The 15,936-nt window shown below is 43.5% G+C and overlaps 2 long non-coding RNA genes across 7 annotated transcripts; both read right to left on the minus strand.

The window, feature by feature from the left end:
* Window positions 1-313: 313 nt before the first annotated feature.
* Window positions 314-2,415, minus strand: LOC309332574. Its single transcript, XR_014152190.1, has 3 exons — window positions 2,073-2,415; window positions 878-968; window positions 314-449 (listed from the first exon to the last, which is right to left on the minus strand). It is a non-coding gene; the product is annotated as an uncharacterized lncRNA (long non-coding RNA).
* Window positions 2,416-2,917: 502 nt separating this feature from the next.
* Window positions 2,918-15,447, minus strand: LOC309332535. Of its 6 annotated transcripts, XR_014152127.1 has the most exons (4): window positions 11,854-13,477; window positions 11,702-11,759; window positions 10,999-11,308; window positions 8,867-9,164 (listed from the first exon to the last, which is right to left on the minus strand). It is a non-coding gene; the product is annotated as an uncharacterized lncRNA (long non-coding RNA). The 6 variants fall into 6 exon arrangements; XR_014152126.1 differs by lacking the exons at window positions 8,867-9,164; window positions 10,999-11,308 and adding an exon at window positions 2,918-3,114; XR_014152128.1 differs by lacking the exon at window positions 8,867-9,164 and having other exon boundaries at window positions 10,668-11,308.
* Between the last annotated feature and the right edge of the window lie 489 nt (window positions 15,448-15,936).

Below are 15,936 nucleotides of genomic sequence, written 5' to 3' on the forward strand. Positions count from 1 at the left end.
CTGCCATCGAGCTGATGGACTAAAAAAACCAAAACGCACAAGGAAAGGGAGCTGAAGGAGGAAAGCGCCGGGAGGAAAATCAGTTTTTAATGCCAAAACAGAATGGTGAGCTATAAGCATTGCAAGCATTTATAGCTTGCTAGGACCCAGCAAACCTGCCCTTGCTGGTGTTCTTGCTTGAATAACGGCAGGCAGATTTTGTTCTTTTGGCTGATGCTTGAAGCCAGAGTGTCCTTTCCTACGGCACTCCCAGGGCAATAACAGGGAACTGGAGCTGGGTGTTCTTTCTGGCAGAAGCAAGTTCTGATGGAAGCCAGGATGGTCTCCCTCTTGCCTTGATGTTATTGTCGGGAGTCTGGATGAGTGGTGTGAAGTCCCCTGTTCCAACAGCAGAAACCAGAGTTTGCTTCTTTTCTGCTCCCCAGTTTCGAGGCAGTTTCTTCGGCCTGCTGAGAGTAGTTAAGAGATGCCTGTTTCCTTCAGAGAGCTACACTTCCCAGAGCTCCCCAGTGGGGCCAGTTGGAGATTATAGGAATTTTACGCTGCTTTCAGACGGTTGGTTTTTTCCATGTAGGATTCAGTCACATACAGTGGTACCTCGGGTTACATACGCTTCAGGTTACAGACTCCACTAACCCAGAAATAGTGCTTCAGGTTAAGAACTTTGCTTCAGGATAAGAACAGAAATCATGCTCCAGCGGCACGGCAGCAGCAGCAGGCAGCCCCATTAGCTAAAGTGGTGCTTCAGGTTAAGAACACTTTCAGGTTAAGAACGGACCTCCAGAACGAATTAAGTGCTTAACCCAAGGTACCACTGTACCAGCAAACTCAGGCTGTGCAACGAAAGGGTTTTTTTTGGTGCTCTTGTGCAACAAACCTGCTTCCAGGGCAAACGGGCCTTTTTGCAGCAAGGAAAGTGACAGGGAAATCGCGCTCGAAGTTGTGAGGTAGCAGATGCTCGGCTCTCCCTGAAAGCAAATCAGAATGAATGCTTAATAAACAGGTTGTCTGGAGGTAGCCATCGTTCAAAACGCCTAGAGGGGAACAGGTGTAGGGAGAGCGCCTTAAGAGTGTTGGGCTCACAGAAATAGAGGCTGGAGTTCAAATCTTCACTTAGTGTTTCTCCAAAACAGACTCTAGTCCAGGAATGCAGGATGGAATAATAGAATCTTGGAACTGTAGAGTTGGAAGGGATCCTGAGGATCATCTTTCTAGACCAACCCCCTGCAATGCAGGAATATGAAGTTGTCCCTTACAGGGATCGAACCTGCAAACTTCGCATTATCCGCACCATGCTCTAACCCAGTGTTTCCCAACCTTGTGCCTCCAGCTGTTTTTGGACTACAATTCCCATCATCCCTTGCCACTGGTCTTGCTAGTCAGGGATGATGGGAGTTGTAGTTCAAAAACAGCTGGAGGCACAAGGTTGGGAAACACTGCTCTAACCAACTGAGGAAAGCCTCCCTGTGGCTGCTACTGCTTTCCTGCTTATATTACACTACGTGCATTCCACTAACATTAATAAAATCATAATTCCCCATGGGAAATGATTCATTAATCCCACGATACACAGCAATAAGCCTGAGTTTGACATTCAATGTGTGCTCACTGAGCAGGGAGATGAAGTCCATCCTGGCTCTCTGGCACAGGTCACTTGCAGGATACACACGCCAGTGTGGTGTAGTGGTTAAGAGTGGTAGTCTCGTAATCTGGGGAACCGGGTTCGCGTCCCCGCTCCTCCACATGCAGCTGCTGGGTGACCTTGGGCTAGTCACACTTCTCTGAAGTCTCTCAGCCCCACTCACCTCACAGAGTGTTTGTTGTGGGGGAGGAAGGGAAAGGAGAATGTTAGCCGCTTTGAGACTCCTTAAAGGGAGTGAAAGGCGGGATATCAAATCCAAACTCTTCTTCTTCTTCTTCTTCTTCAAACACCTGTTTTTCAAAGCCACACCTTCCACTTTTGTGGTATACACTTTAACAATCTAAGGTGTACTCTTAAGGCTGCCAACTTTTTTTATGGGCCCCCTGCTCCTCCTCCTTCTGTGCCTTTGACAGAAGCTTGGTTTGCTTACCTCTGCTTATCTCTGTACAGTATCTTGAAAAGTACTACTGGCTGATTTATGCAGGTCATGTTGCTGGTAAAGAGATAAGAGAAGGCCAGACGGTTGCTGACAACAGCTAACAACTCTATTCACACTATGGATGTGAAAAATACAAAAAAGCACCTTTAAATACGTTCGGTTCAGGAGAAAGACTACCGTTCCTGGACCGGGACAGGGCGTAGCTTATTGCAATGCACCCATTGTAGGGCCACCCTCAAGGATAGTTCAGAAGCTGCAGTTGGTTCAGAAGTACAGTCATACCTTGGGTTGAAGTAGCTTCAGGATGAATATTTTCGAGTTGTGATCCGCGGCGGCCCGGGTTTCGCAGCTCGCGCATGCGCAGACGGTCAAAATGACATCACGCGCATGCGTGGAAGCGGCATATTGCAACGCACGCACGTGCAGACGTGGGTCGCGTTCGCTTCAGGATGCAAACAGGGCTCTGGAACAGATCCCGTTCGCATCCAGAGGTACCACTGTATCATCTCCAGGGTACAAGCCTGGGCAGTGTTACCACATATAAGACGACACAGCGAACATATAAGACGACACAGCGATTCTTCCAAAGCAGCTCTTATTGTAAGCTGGAACAGAACTAACTGAGGAGCTCAGTCAGCCTGCTTATATAGAGCTCCAGAACAATGTAACTGTTGCCATTTTCTAAAACTATCCAATCACTGAACGTCACTTTTCGATCCTTCATTTGCATACAAACTATCCAATCACTGAACGTCACTTTTCGATCCTTCATTTGCATAACTATCTACAGTATCCCCCTGCTGGCCCAGGGTGAGAACTTCAGTACATAACAGTGTGTGTGGAGATCCTGGACTGCAAAACCCTCCTCTTGGCCTTGCTGATGTGGTCCAAAGGAAAGCAGAGTGAGGCATCTGGCACCAGCTGAACTGCAGGAGTTGCCAAAAGGAGGTGTATAGGGTGCTGTCTATTGGGGAATCCGCTCCTGATTTGTGTAGGATTTTCTCCCTGGCCTTTTCTTCTCCCAAAGATAACCCTGCAAGGCAAGAGAGGTTTAGGACCGGTTTTCTTTTTCCTAAATGGGCTGCCTTCCCAGTTTGAGGAGCCCCTTCTGCCCTGCACTTACCTCCGCAGCATGTGCAAGAAACCACTTTTGCCTAAGGCAGCTGCTCTCTGTGCTCCGCACATCATTCGCCACTGCTGCCAGGAAGAGGCAAGAGCTGCAGACTATCCAGCTGCCCTAGAGGACGGGGTTGCTCCAAGGACAAGATCATGTGCATTTGGTGATGGTCACCACTGCATTATAATTTTTCTTTCAGAAAGTTTAATAAGTGTTAGTTTTCGTTTATAGCCAGTCAGCTTAGAAGCCAGTGGAATATAACTGATGTTGCCGACTGCTTGGTTTTGCGAGAGTGTGTTTATAAAACTTCTTTGGCCTGTTGTTGTTGTTTTTTTCTTTCTTTCTTTTTGAATAAACTCCCACAAATTTATTGGTTGAATATAGGATAGACAAGGCAAGGATATGTACAATTTTATAACATGCAGAGAACAATATGTGTAGAGAAATCAAAGAGGGGAGCTGTGGGAAGTCCTTGGTGGGGAGGGAGGGAGGGAGGGAGGAAGGGAAAAAATAATGTATTTGATTACTTGGATTAATAATTGTTATGTTGAAACTGTTTAATAAAAAATACTTTAAAAAAAAAAAAACAGCAAGCCTCTGTCTCGGTGGTGGTGTTGTTTCTTAAGAAGAGCATGACCTTCAGAAATCAGCAGCCAGAGTGTTGCAGGATATTGTGCAGAACATATCTGTGTTTGTGCTCCATTAAAGTGCACAGCCTAAACAGAAAGGACAGGTGCAGAGGAACAGAAAGGCTGAATAACTGCATCAAACCAGAAGGAAGTTTCCCTCACATTTTAAAACTGTGTGTGTGTGTGTGTGTTTAGCTTTTCAGCAAGAGATATGCCAGTGTAAACAACACATGAATTCAAAAACTTATGTCATGTAATATGGCTTAATTTCTAAATAAGAGGTATGGAGTAAATATTGCCTGAAAATAATACTGGCCTCCCTTTTCCATGAAGTACAAGGATGCACTGTATGCATGTAGTGAGGAGACAGTGGCACTCTGCATATATATAATGGTGTATTTTCCTAAACTAGTGCTGTACAAGTCCTATTGTGATTAAAACAGCATGGTTAAAAACTGCAGCCCTACCAAAGTCAACATGTTCCAGTCACCACAAGCAAGAGCTGTGCAATGAGACTCCAGTCCCTGTTTAGATTTTGGAAAGCTGCCTTCCACCAGTGTTATGTACTGAAGTTCTCACCCTGGGCCAGCAGGGGGATACTGTAGATAGTTCAGGTCCACATATGCAAATAAGGGATAAAAAGTGATGTTCAGTGATTGGATAGCTACAGAAAGTTGTTACAGTTACGTTGTACTGGAGCTCTATATAAGCAGGCTGGCTGAACCCTTCAGTTCAGTTCTGTTCTGACCTGTGAATAAACAAGAGCTGTTTGGAGAATCGCTGTGTCGTCTGATATGTTCACCCACAACTTAACAACCAGTAACTTTCTAACTGAAAATTATGTGGCTTCAGCACTTCCTAGATTGCGAAGAATTGTATGGCCATGGCAGGAAGGCAGACCGCCATTCCAAGACTGATAATAAATAGCTTGGAAAACAAAAAGCAACAATTCCTAGCAGCACTTGATTTAAAACATAGAACGCAACTGATTTATAATACAATCACGGGACATCCAGAAAACAGAAAACATAAGAGCTACATAAGAACATAAATAATTCCCAAAATATAAACAAGCCTCTTACGTATGTAATAGTAATTTATTATTTGTACCCCACCCATCTGGCTGGGTTTCCCCAGCCACTCTGGGCGGCTTCCAACAAAGATTAAAAATACATTAAAATGTCACACATTAAAAACTTCCCTGAATATATGTACCTTAGGTATGTATACAAGCTCAATGAGAAGTGTGAGTTTTCGTCTGCTGGATAATCTCAATTATACTCAGCCTAATTTGAGACAAACAAACTCTCCTCATCAACAAAAAGAAGCCTTTCTCTTTTCTTGTTTTTCATTTTTGTCGGAGCTGAAAATCCATGTTCACAACAATATGTCATGGAAAACCGTAGAAGAATCGCCAATGCTCTTGAAGAGAGGCATGGATACTGGTTCTGGTTGTATATCCTAAAAAAATATTTCAATCCTATACTACAATACTGTAAAATGTTCAAATGTTTCTTTGATTGTCCTTAACAACCATGGAGCATATTTCACCAGAACGGTCTGTGAAAACCCAATTGAAATGAACAGGAATTACTCTGTCATTCATGTTCCTGCTTAATTTCTGTTCATTTTAATAGGGCTGGCGGAGAATTCCCCAGTAGACAGAATGTGTTCCACCACATTAATTAGTGTAAACCGGGAACACCGTTTCCATTTTCCACCTCAGGCACTAAAACTTCAGTTTCAGATTTGTTAAGTACGCTGCTGCATTCCTTAAATACTTATTGCTGCTAACAATACAGTTCTCTGTATCTTCAAAGCCACAATTAAATCATTAACAATTACTCTTCGAGGCCACAGTTAAATCATTAACTAATTAATTAATCAGCTTTCCGGGATCAGCCTGGTACCAACCAGTGATAATGATCCGGCAAGGCATTGAAAATTCTAGCAGTGCGTCTGTTTGTATTTCAGTTGTTGGGAAGTCTGGCTTATTTCAAACCTGTTTATCTGAGGGTTCCTTGAACTATAAAATGTTAGACTGGTATCTGATTGGGGCTTTTTCCTTTCCAAATACAGAGTTCTGGTTTTCAGCTGCAAATCTTGCAGACATTCTGTGAGAGCTTTGGACACTGAGGGTTGTGCCTCAGCTTCCAAAACCTAGCAGACACAATCATAGCTAGAGGAAGCAATAATAATATGGATGTAGATAGAGGTGGAGAAGATTTAAGATAGCCAGATGAGAAGGAAGATGGGGATACTGCACTATTAAACAGTTGTGTAGGTGGCACTCAGAGATCTTGGATGCTTGCCATGCAAACTACATCTGCTGAAATCCCCTCTGCTTCACAACTATGGAATGTGTTATGTACTGAAGTTCTCACCCTGGGCCAGTAGGGGGATACTGTAGATAGTGTTCACTCAGGTCCACATATGCAAATAAGGGAGTGAAAGTGATGTTCAGTGATTGGATAGTTACAGAAAGTTGTTACTGTTGCGTTGTAGTCAGTGGCGTAGCGTGGGGGGTGCGGGCGCAACATCTGGGGGTTAGGGTTAGGGGTAGGGTTAGGGGGCGCAAATCCACGGGTTAGGGGGCGCAAATTACTTGCCTTGCCCCCGGTGCTGACAACCCACGCTACGCCACTGGTTGTAGTGGAGCTCTATATAAGCAGGCTGGCTGAACCCTTTAGTTCAGTTCTGTCCTGGCCTGTGAATAAGCAAGAGCAGTTTGAAGAATCGCTGTGTTGTCTGATATGTTCACCCACAACTTAACAGAATGTGAAGGAGGAGTCCTTTACAAATGAGTGGTGCTGTCTCCCTGCAACGGGAAAAGAAGAAATATGACTCTACAGTCATGAGCAAAAAAGAACCTGCAGTTCCCTCTTGCTCCAAGACAGTCTGAAATCTGAATGCCGTTGCATTCCTTGTATTTCTTAGGTATTTATTACACTGTCGTCCCGCCTTTCCTGCAAGGAACTTGAAGGTGGTCACATGGTTCACCTCCTCCCCCTCTCACAACAACCCTGTGAGGTAGGTTGTGCTGAGAGGCAGTAATTGGCCCAAGGTCACCCAATGAGCTTCATGGCCAAGAACAAGGAGTTGAACCCTGGTCTCCCAGGTCCTAGTCTGACACTCGAACTTCTGACTGCACTGGCTCGCGTGTATTTTTTTCATGTATTTTAATGTACTGAGATGTTTACATGTCAACAGTGCTGTACAAAAACAATCTATTAGTGCCAATTAGCTTTTATATCTATATAGAAGTCTGAAAGATCAAACTGATCCATTCCTAAGGAAATCAGCCCTGAGTGCTCACTGGAAAGACAGATCCTGAAGCTGAGGCTCCAATACTTTGGCCACCTCATGAGAAGAGAAGATTCCCTGGAAAAGACCCTGATGTTGGGAAAGATGGAGGGCACAAGGAGAAGGGGACGACAGAGGACGAGATGGTTGGACAGTGTTCTCGAAGCTACCAGCATGAGTTTGACCAGACTGCGGGAGGCAGTGGAAGACAGGAGTGCCTGGCGTGCTCTGGTCCATGGGGTCACAAAGAGTCGGACACGACTAAACAACTAAACAACAACAACAACAGAAGGCTGAATACTTCACAATACTAGACGCTGAGAAGGGATCCACTTGGAATCTGCTTGGAAGCTTTTCAGAAGCATTTGGCTGGCTACTGTCCTAAACAGAACATGGAGTTTATGGCTCTTGGGCTGATTCAGCAACACTTCTGAATCATCAAACTGAATAAAAAGTATTTTTTTGCTGTAACATGACATTGTTTGTTTTTGCCCGGATGATTGTTTGAAGAGAGGATATGTTCATCCTTTCCAACTTTGATCAGATGGATTAGGAAAACAGGTTTTACATCCCAGAAAATGAGCAGTGAAAACAAACAAAACGCTGGCTGTAAGATCAGGCGCTTTTTTTCCTCTGCCCTAAGAATTGCAGAAACTTAAAACTTTTGCTCTGTGTCATTCCCTAGGAGCTAGAAAGCAGATGTACAGTGGCACATATGCAAAATATTTTCAATGTACTACAGCTCATTTCTGCATTCTATATATTTAACAGAGCTTTTTGTTCTGGTACCACATCAGGAAAGTTAGTATTCCAACAGGCAAACAGGTGTATTTGGTTTCATCCAACTTAATTGGTCAATTAAATCATGAAGCTGACTAATAGGCTTATTTCAATTGAGTTTCAGTTCCACTTTCAACACCAAAACTGCCTTGGTTGCCCTGATGACCTGGGCTTAGAGAGGGACAAGGGGAGGGCAACACTATTTATTCTCATGGCTCTTTTGGCAGTTTTCCATGCCATCACCAATGATATTCTCCTGAGCTGTTTATTTGAACTTGGAAACAGGCACAGCGATATGATGGTTACTCTGCCATCTGCATAGCTGGGACACAGAGGGTAGTTTGGAGCTTTAATTGTTTAAATCCCTCATACTTGCACACCCTCCAACATTTCTCTGATAAAAATAGGGATGTCGTATTTTATTATTATTTTTATCATCATCATCATTATCATTATTATCATTACCATCCCTCCTATCTGACTGGGTTGCCCCAGCCATTCTGGGTGGCTTCCAACATATATAAAAACATCATTAAACATTAAAGAACTTCATTTTACAGGGCTGCCTTCAGGTGTCTTCTAAAGGTTGTATAGTTACTTATCTCCTTAGCTCAGGGGTTGGATAACTGGCTATAAGCAAAATAAGTAAAATACTTCTTTTTAAAATGGCCTTTAATATATGTTGCTTATATCAATTTCATGCCAGATGGTTAACCACTCCTCTTCCTCCAAATAGGTGTGAATATTTTTCTTGTTTTTATATTACTGTATGGTTTGTGAATTATCTCAAGATTAGGAAGGGACAGACTGGAAGGAAAGAATATCATATTTTATTTATTTAAAAGCATTTATAAGTGGGCTTAATATGTTAATATGCTTTTAAATAAATAAAATATGATATTCTTTCCTTCCAGTCTGTCCCTTCCTAATCTTGAGATAATTCACAGACCAAAAACAACAACTAGAGGTACAAAGCATAAAAACAGAACAATATCATTCAAACCAAAATACAACCTGAAATCAGTAAAACAACAGTATGTAAGAGCAAATGAAAATGGAAGAGATTCAAGCAGAAAAGAACTAGGTCCAATCTTATGGGTCAGGGAAAGGTAAAGTCTTTACAAGCTGTGCCCAGAAACTGATGTTATTCCATAGCATGGGGGAACAGCAGAAAATGCCCATGTTTTGGTGATTGCCTTATGATACTCTCGTTAGAGCGTAGTAGAATTTCCCCAGATGATGTGTTAACATGTTCTGAAATACATTCAGAATATGAGTCATGTTAGATACCCAGCGGCATTCCAGTAACAGCAGTACAGGACCTGCTTACTCTGTCTAGTCTGATGTCTCATTATCTGATTGGAATTTGCTGACAGCTGATACTGTAGTGGCAATAGAATTCCAGTTCCAACCTAACATATATCATATACTGGACTATTATCTTCCAACAGAGCTTGCAGGCACAGTTATATTTTAAGGGCACAGCCAGCCATAAAGTTCTCTTGCGCCTCACTGAAAGGAATGGCACGTGTGCAAGGAAACTACTGTGCTCTTCCCCAACTCTGTCAGTGGAGAAATCTATGAGACACAACAAAATGCGGGTGGAACTTTGGTCCTATTCACACTATACATTTAAAGCACATGGCTTCCCCCAGAGAATTCTGGGAACTGTAGTTTGTTAAAGGCGCTAAGCATTGTAGCTCTGTGAGGGGTCAACTATAGTTCCTACGATTCTGGGGGTGTGTGGGGGGGACGGGACCGTGTGTTTTAAATGTGCTTCGCATCTATGGTGTGGCTGTGACCTTTCACACACGCTTGATTTTCTGAGAAAGCTGTAGAACAACAAACAGAGAGGTTTATGAGTATTGATGTAGATTTATGGTGAACACGGTGGTTTGTAGAATCATGTATAACTTTACAAGCTGGTCTCTGCCCAAGCCAGAGCACGTCTGTGGCATGTAACCAGGCCCAGAACATTGGTACCAAACAAGTGTCACATTTAGTGTCAGATGCACTTCTTTCTAATTCAGTAATTTTGGAACTTTCTCAAAGAGGGGAATTACACGCACTAAAATAAATATTGGAAGAGGAAGTGCGAGTCATTAGTGCTCCCATTCCCCAGTACTGTATATATAATATATGTACATTTTGGGGAATGGGAGCGCCAGTGACTCACACTTCCTCTTCCAGTTTACTGTACAATGTTTCCCCAGATAACTAGCAGAAATGTGCATGTTTCAGATAAGTGTGGAATTAGAAAATCTCACTGCAGGGAAAGGTGTGTCGTTCCCTTCAGCAATATACCGCCCCAAAGTAAGTAAGAAATTTCCACAAGCTAATGTGGAAAATGTTTTACAATGCAGTTCTGGCCCTCCTGAAGATCTGGGCGGATAGTTCTTCTAATGTCTGGGTATCGCCGACTTGCAGTGGCTCTGTAAGGATCTTTCCTAGCAGCCTTATCTGGAAATGCCTGGGACCCCACCTCCTGCATACAACACATGCTATAGCCCTGTCCCAAAGTGCACTTACTAGGGAGTAAGTCTTTGGAAGCACACAGACTTCTTCTATGTAAACTTACTTAGGGTCAAACTGCATTCCTCAGGATCAGGAGAAAGCAAAAGGGCCTGACTGAACATGCAATATCGCATCCCTAGAATGGACACCAATTTGCATACGCTGTGTGTAGATGTGCATTTAAAAATATTAGTATTTTATATCCTATTAAGTCAGAGTCACTAGACCCATTGATTCCAGTGATTCCGAGTATGGCTTAGTTGGGTATATGATATTACCTTAAGTATGACTGATGTGTTATGTCACCCTATAATTCTACATAGGCGTACTATACATCTCATTTTATTGGGGAATACTGTGGCCTGTGTGTTTGTGCTTACGTCTCCTGCCAATGTTGCCAATGTTGATGGGCAACTTCAGTGCCCCTACTCTTCCTTGTGTATCTTTAGACCAGACCTGGAATGCACGGCCGTTCAAATAGAGGACACCTTCATACAGAGAACTGCCACCTGTCCTCATCACAAGCCTCTGAAAGCCCTGGAAAATGACAACTGTCTTCTGTAAAATAGGACACCTGAGCATCTGATATTTGCTGTTCTTCTTCTTCTAATGAGTAAATGCCATGCCATTTCCTCTTTCATCCCAGCCTTTTCCACATTCTGAATAATCTAAATAGGATCCGTTTGTTTGTGTATTTAGGTTACTTCCTAAACAAACAATGCAAAATTAATAGACAGTCTTTTCTATATATATATATATATAAAAGAAGTAAGTATTTTGTTCCCTATGACAAGGAGTGCTAGGATGGGAAGCATCCATGTAATCTTCCTTGTCTTAGACACACACCAGTGATGCATCAGAGGAGCACTTTGCTTCATTTAGTTCTTAAGGGGGAGAGATAGATAGATAAATAGAGAGAGAGAGAGAGAGAGCTTGCATTGGAAGTAAGCAGGGACACCGCAGGGATTTGAACCCCGTCCTGGAAATCAGGAGCGCCGACCACCAGCGTCTTTTGCTTTTTTTGTTTGGCAATGCAACAAGGTGAAAAGCAAAACCTGAGAGAACACTCTGAATACAGAATGTTCTCTCAGGAAAAAAGAAAACCCTTAAGAGCTATGAAGTTGCAGACAGAACACAATCGAGGTTTTATCCCTTGCCAAGCAAGGGATATTCACCTAGTTGTGTTTAAGTCACAGAGTGCCATTTTCACTGCCATTAATTTGCAGTGCAGAGCAGAGAGACTGGTTCCAGTCTTAAAACTCTGCCTTTATGCTCACCTTTTTGTTCATCCCTCTGAAGTGTGAAGTCATGGGCCTGGAAGTTCCTTCTGCTGGTCTGTGAAAAAGCAATCTGGACTCATTAGTTTGTCCCCGGCTCTTTCCCACCAATTCCAGAGAAATGTTTTTTGAACACCACTGTTCTTACTAACCTGACTTCTGCAGGAAGAGCTGGCTTCACCTGAGTGAGTGTGGTGGGCTCTTCGACAGAACTGTGAAGAGATCAAGCGGGGGGAAATGGAGAGGCCAGCACAAAAGGATTCTACTAAAAATGATCACTGAATTATAGAGTGTGAAGTTCACTTGCCGTTAAGTTTCCTGAAGGCGTGCAAAATTCTATTTCTTGTGTCCCTGAGATGCACCTGGAAGAGACTAGGGTTTTCAGCAGCCCTCCCCTCCAGACACAGGAGCTAAAGCAGCAGGTTACCTAAAGCAGTGCAGTCAAGATGCAGGTGTCTCTCAATCCTACACTGCACATGTTCACTTGATGTATCAAAAGCTTTGACATTGCCTTTTGTCAATGGAGCAGATCTGCTTCCGGCACAGGTAGCTCTGTGAGGTCTGTAAAAAAAAGAGCCGGAACAAAACAAGGATGGCTGTCCCACCAAAAGATGTACCTTATTGTGTGGTGGTGGCACAGGAAAGGGCCTCCCCTGCAGTGGTGTCCCGACAAGAGAAGTCTCTCCAGGTAGAAACACGGAGAGCGACTACATTAGACTTTCGAGTTCGCAGCTCTTCTGAAAAAAGGGATTGAATAACCAACATTGCTTAATACAAGCTCTTTGGAATATTTAGTTTGCATATTTGACGTATTAGTCCATTTAGAGCCTACCTTTTCTCCAACAGGCTCAGGGTGCTTGAATGGTCCCCCTCACTGCGACCTGAAAGAATCTTTGTACAAAGAGTTGCAGGCAGAACACAACAGAGATTTTCTTCTCAGCCAAGCATAAGATACTCACCTAGTTGACCTTCAGCCAGAAGACACACAACTGTATTGCTGCTATAATTACGGTAGAGCATTTAGAGATTACTTGTTAGTTATTAGTCCCTATCGCCACCTCTGATAATTCAGTTGCAGTTGAAGGTAACCAAGTGAGAGGTTACAGGCAAAGGAAGCAGTTTGCTACACCAGGTTTTTAAATATATTACCTTAGGAACAGAAGTACTGGCGAGGATCCAAATTTTAGTATTTGTCGGAAACCCAGCAACTATCAACCATATCATGCAAGTTTTCACCAAAAAGCCAGTAATACAATTTGGGTCAAATTAAATATCTAATAAAGTCTCAGCATTTATAGATCATGTTTCCTGCACTAAACATACATACCTGTACCCCAGGCAAAGAAAATTGGGAGCTACATGTCTCCTTTATCTACAGGATTTAAGGGTACAGACCTCTATTCCAAAATGTTTCACAAATGTGGGTTATTATTATTTTGTGTGGCCCTGCTCTGGTCATTAGTGGAACAATCTGCCGCCCCCTTATGTATGAGTAAAAATGGCCAGAGAGTCAGGATTCATAAGGTTTCAAACATTTTCTCAGTCATTTCAGCCTTACCATTAGCAGACAAAATTTTCTGCCCTTTATGTACAGGAAAAAATGGTCAAGGCTCATCCTCCCTAACTATGAATATGTATGTGCTTAAACGTTTGCTGGACTTTTTTTGCTTAAAAATGGCTGGCAAAATGGTGGAAACCTCTACTCACTCCAATGCCTTTACCAGGCTGCCTCTACCATTGCCATCAGTAGATTCACCTTCAAAATGCCTTACCGTATTTTTCGCTCCATAAGACGCACTTTTTTCCTCCTAAAAAGTAAGGGGAAATGTGGGTGCGTCTTATGGAGCGAATGGCGCTGCCCAGAGAGGGAGAGCTGTGCAGTGCCCCTTCAGCGAAGCGGGAGGAGGAACGGAACCCTTCTGTTCCTCCTCCCGCTTTGCTGAAGGGGCGCTGCGTTGCTCTCCCTCTCTGCGCAGTGCCTTCCCTTTTTTATGTACGCCACCACAGCAGCAAGAATACTACTAGCAAAGTATTGGAAGTTGCAAGAACTACCCACTCTGGAAGAATGGCAAACGAAGGTGATTGAATATATGGGACTGGCAGAGATGACCGGCAGAATCCGTGACCAGAGGAAGGAGGCAGTGGAGGAGGACTGGAAGAAATTTAAAGTGTATCTTGAGAATTGTTGTCAAATTAAGGACTGAAAAGATGTCGAGGGGTAAGAAATAAAGATTTACAGCTGTAAACTATAAACCATAGGGAAGAAGTTTTAAGGAGGAGATATGTAAAAATTGACTGAAGGGTTGCTAGAGAGAATTCTGAAATAAGGGTGCAGAACAGGAGAGGTATGGGGAAGTCTTCAAGTTTGTATGATCTGTGTTTTTTCTTTTTCTGTGTTGTATTGTTATTTTTTCTTGTTAAGTTTATGTTGTTACGTTTATGTTGTGAAAACTTAATAAAAATTATTATAAAAAAAAAAAAAAGAGAAGGAGAACTGCACAGCACCCCTTAAGCGACGCGCCTGTCCTGTGAAGCCAGAGGAGGAACAGAAGGGGCTCCTTCTGTTCCTCCTCCCACATGGCTGAAGGGGCACTGCACAGTTCTGTCTCTCTGCGCAGCGCCCCTTCAGCTAAACGCCTCTCTTGGCTTCTGCCTTAGCCGCGTGCAGCGTCTTCGGGCAGAGGGAGCCTTCATCCCTCTGCCCTGGAGAGGCTGTGCACGGTTATCCCATAAGCCAGGACAGCAAGCAGGATCGCTGTGCAGTGATCCCGCTTGCTGTTCTGGCTTCTGGGATTCAGAATATTTTTGTTGTTGTTTTCCTCCTCCCAAAATTAGGTGTGCCTTATGGTCTGGTGCGTCTTATGGAGCGGAAAATACGGCATTTGCTTTTTCACACTGAAATCAACAAGGCAACTGTTACAGACAAAGGAAGCAGTTTGATGCATCAGCTTTGTAAAATGGGTATTCTAAATGTATTACCTTAGGCGAGGATCCAAAATGCTGGCATGTTTGGAACCTTCTAGATTTATACACATCTGAATGAACGAAAACTCAACAATATTTTGGTGACCCTCTTCTGCAGTTGCCCAGTAACTACAATTAGGTATAATACTCTCACCCTTGGTTGGTTGCTTTTTGCTGCTGCTCCTTGTGGCTTTCTCAGTTATTTCCCCCTTTTTTGCTTACCCCAGAAACAATTCTTGATCCTAGTTGCTTCCAAACCTTTTCTGGTTCAATATTTATGTCTCCTTTCGTGCCTTCATTCTTTTCTAACTTCACCAATCTGAAGTGGCTCCCAGAATGCTTGTCGGTTGCCTTGATTCCCATCAGGAAAAAGGGTGGGGTATTATTAAAATATAATAATAATAATGCCTCTTCCTAGCTTTATATGCCAAATGCCACCAGTTTTAGGCCTGCTGCTCAAGAGGGTTTGTTATTCTACTCCTTGGAAGCAACATTATAAATAAAATGAAGTTCTGCCCATTAGCAATGGAGCTTATCTATAGTCCCAAAGAAGCTATCACAAAATGGCTGCAAACCATTTTTGTCAACAAGGCAACCTGTGCTAACATGAAATTAAATGGAACTATGTTGCCTTCTCCACCTCTGCTTTGCTCTTTATCACATGCACAGCTTTCTTTCCCCCTGGATCCCCCTACCCTTCTCACTTCTAAGTCTTACCTGTGTTAAAATCTTCCCAATCTTGGTTTTTCTAACTTCTGGAGCGAGGTTCTGGAGGGAGTGGTTCTGGCGCGAGTGGTCACAGACTAGATCCAGGTGCTTTTGGAAGAAGCTGGTTTTCTGGATCCATTTCAATAGGGGTTTGGCCTGGTTTTGGCACAGAAACTGGTTTTGGCGTTGGTCACCCTGTACGATGACCTCCGTCGAGAGAGACAAGGGAAACATGTCCCTGTTAATTCTTCTCGACCTCTCAGCGGCTTTCGATACCATCGACAGTGGTATCCTTCTGGAGTGACTCTCCGAATTAGGAGTGGGTGGCACCGCTTTGCGGTGGTTCCAGTCCTACTTGGATGGTCGTTCCCAGAGGGTGTTACTTTTCAGCCCCGTGGAACCTCCAATGTGGGGTTCTGCAGGGCTCAATTCCTTCCCCCATGTTGTTTAACCCTGGGAGGTTGCCTACTCCGGATGGGGTTACACTGCTCCTGAAGGAGCAGGTTCGTAGCTTGGGGAAACGCCTGGATCCTTGGCTGTCTCTTGAGACTCAGGTCGCCTCA

The sequence above is a fragment of the Podarcis erhardii genome (genome assembly GCF_964252035.2).
Source record: "Podarcis erhardii genome assembly, chromosome: 17".
NCBI lineage: Eukaryota > Metazoa > Chordata > Lepidosauria > Squamata > Lacertidae > Podarcis > Podarcis erhardii.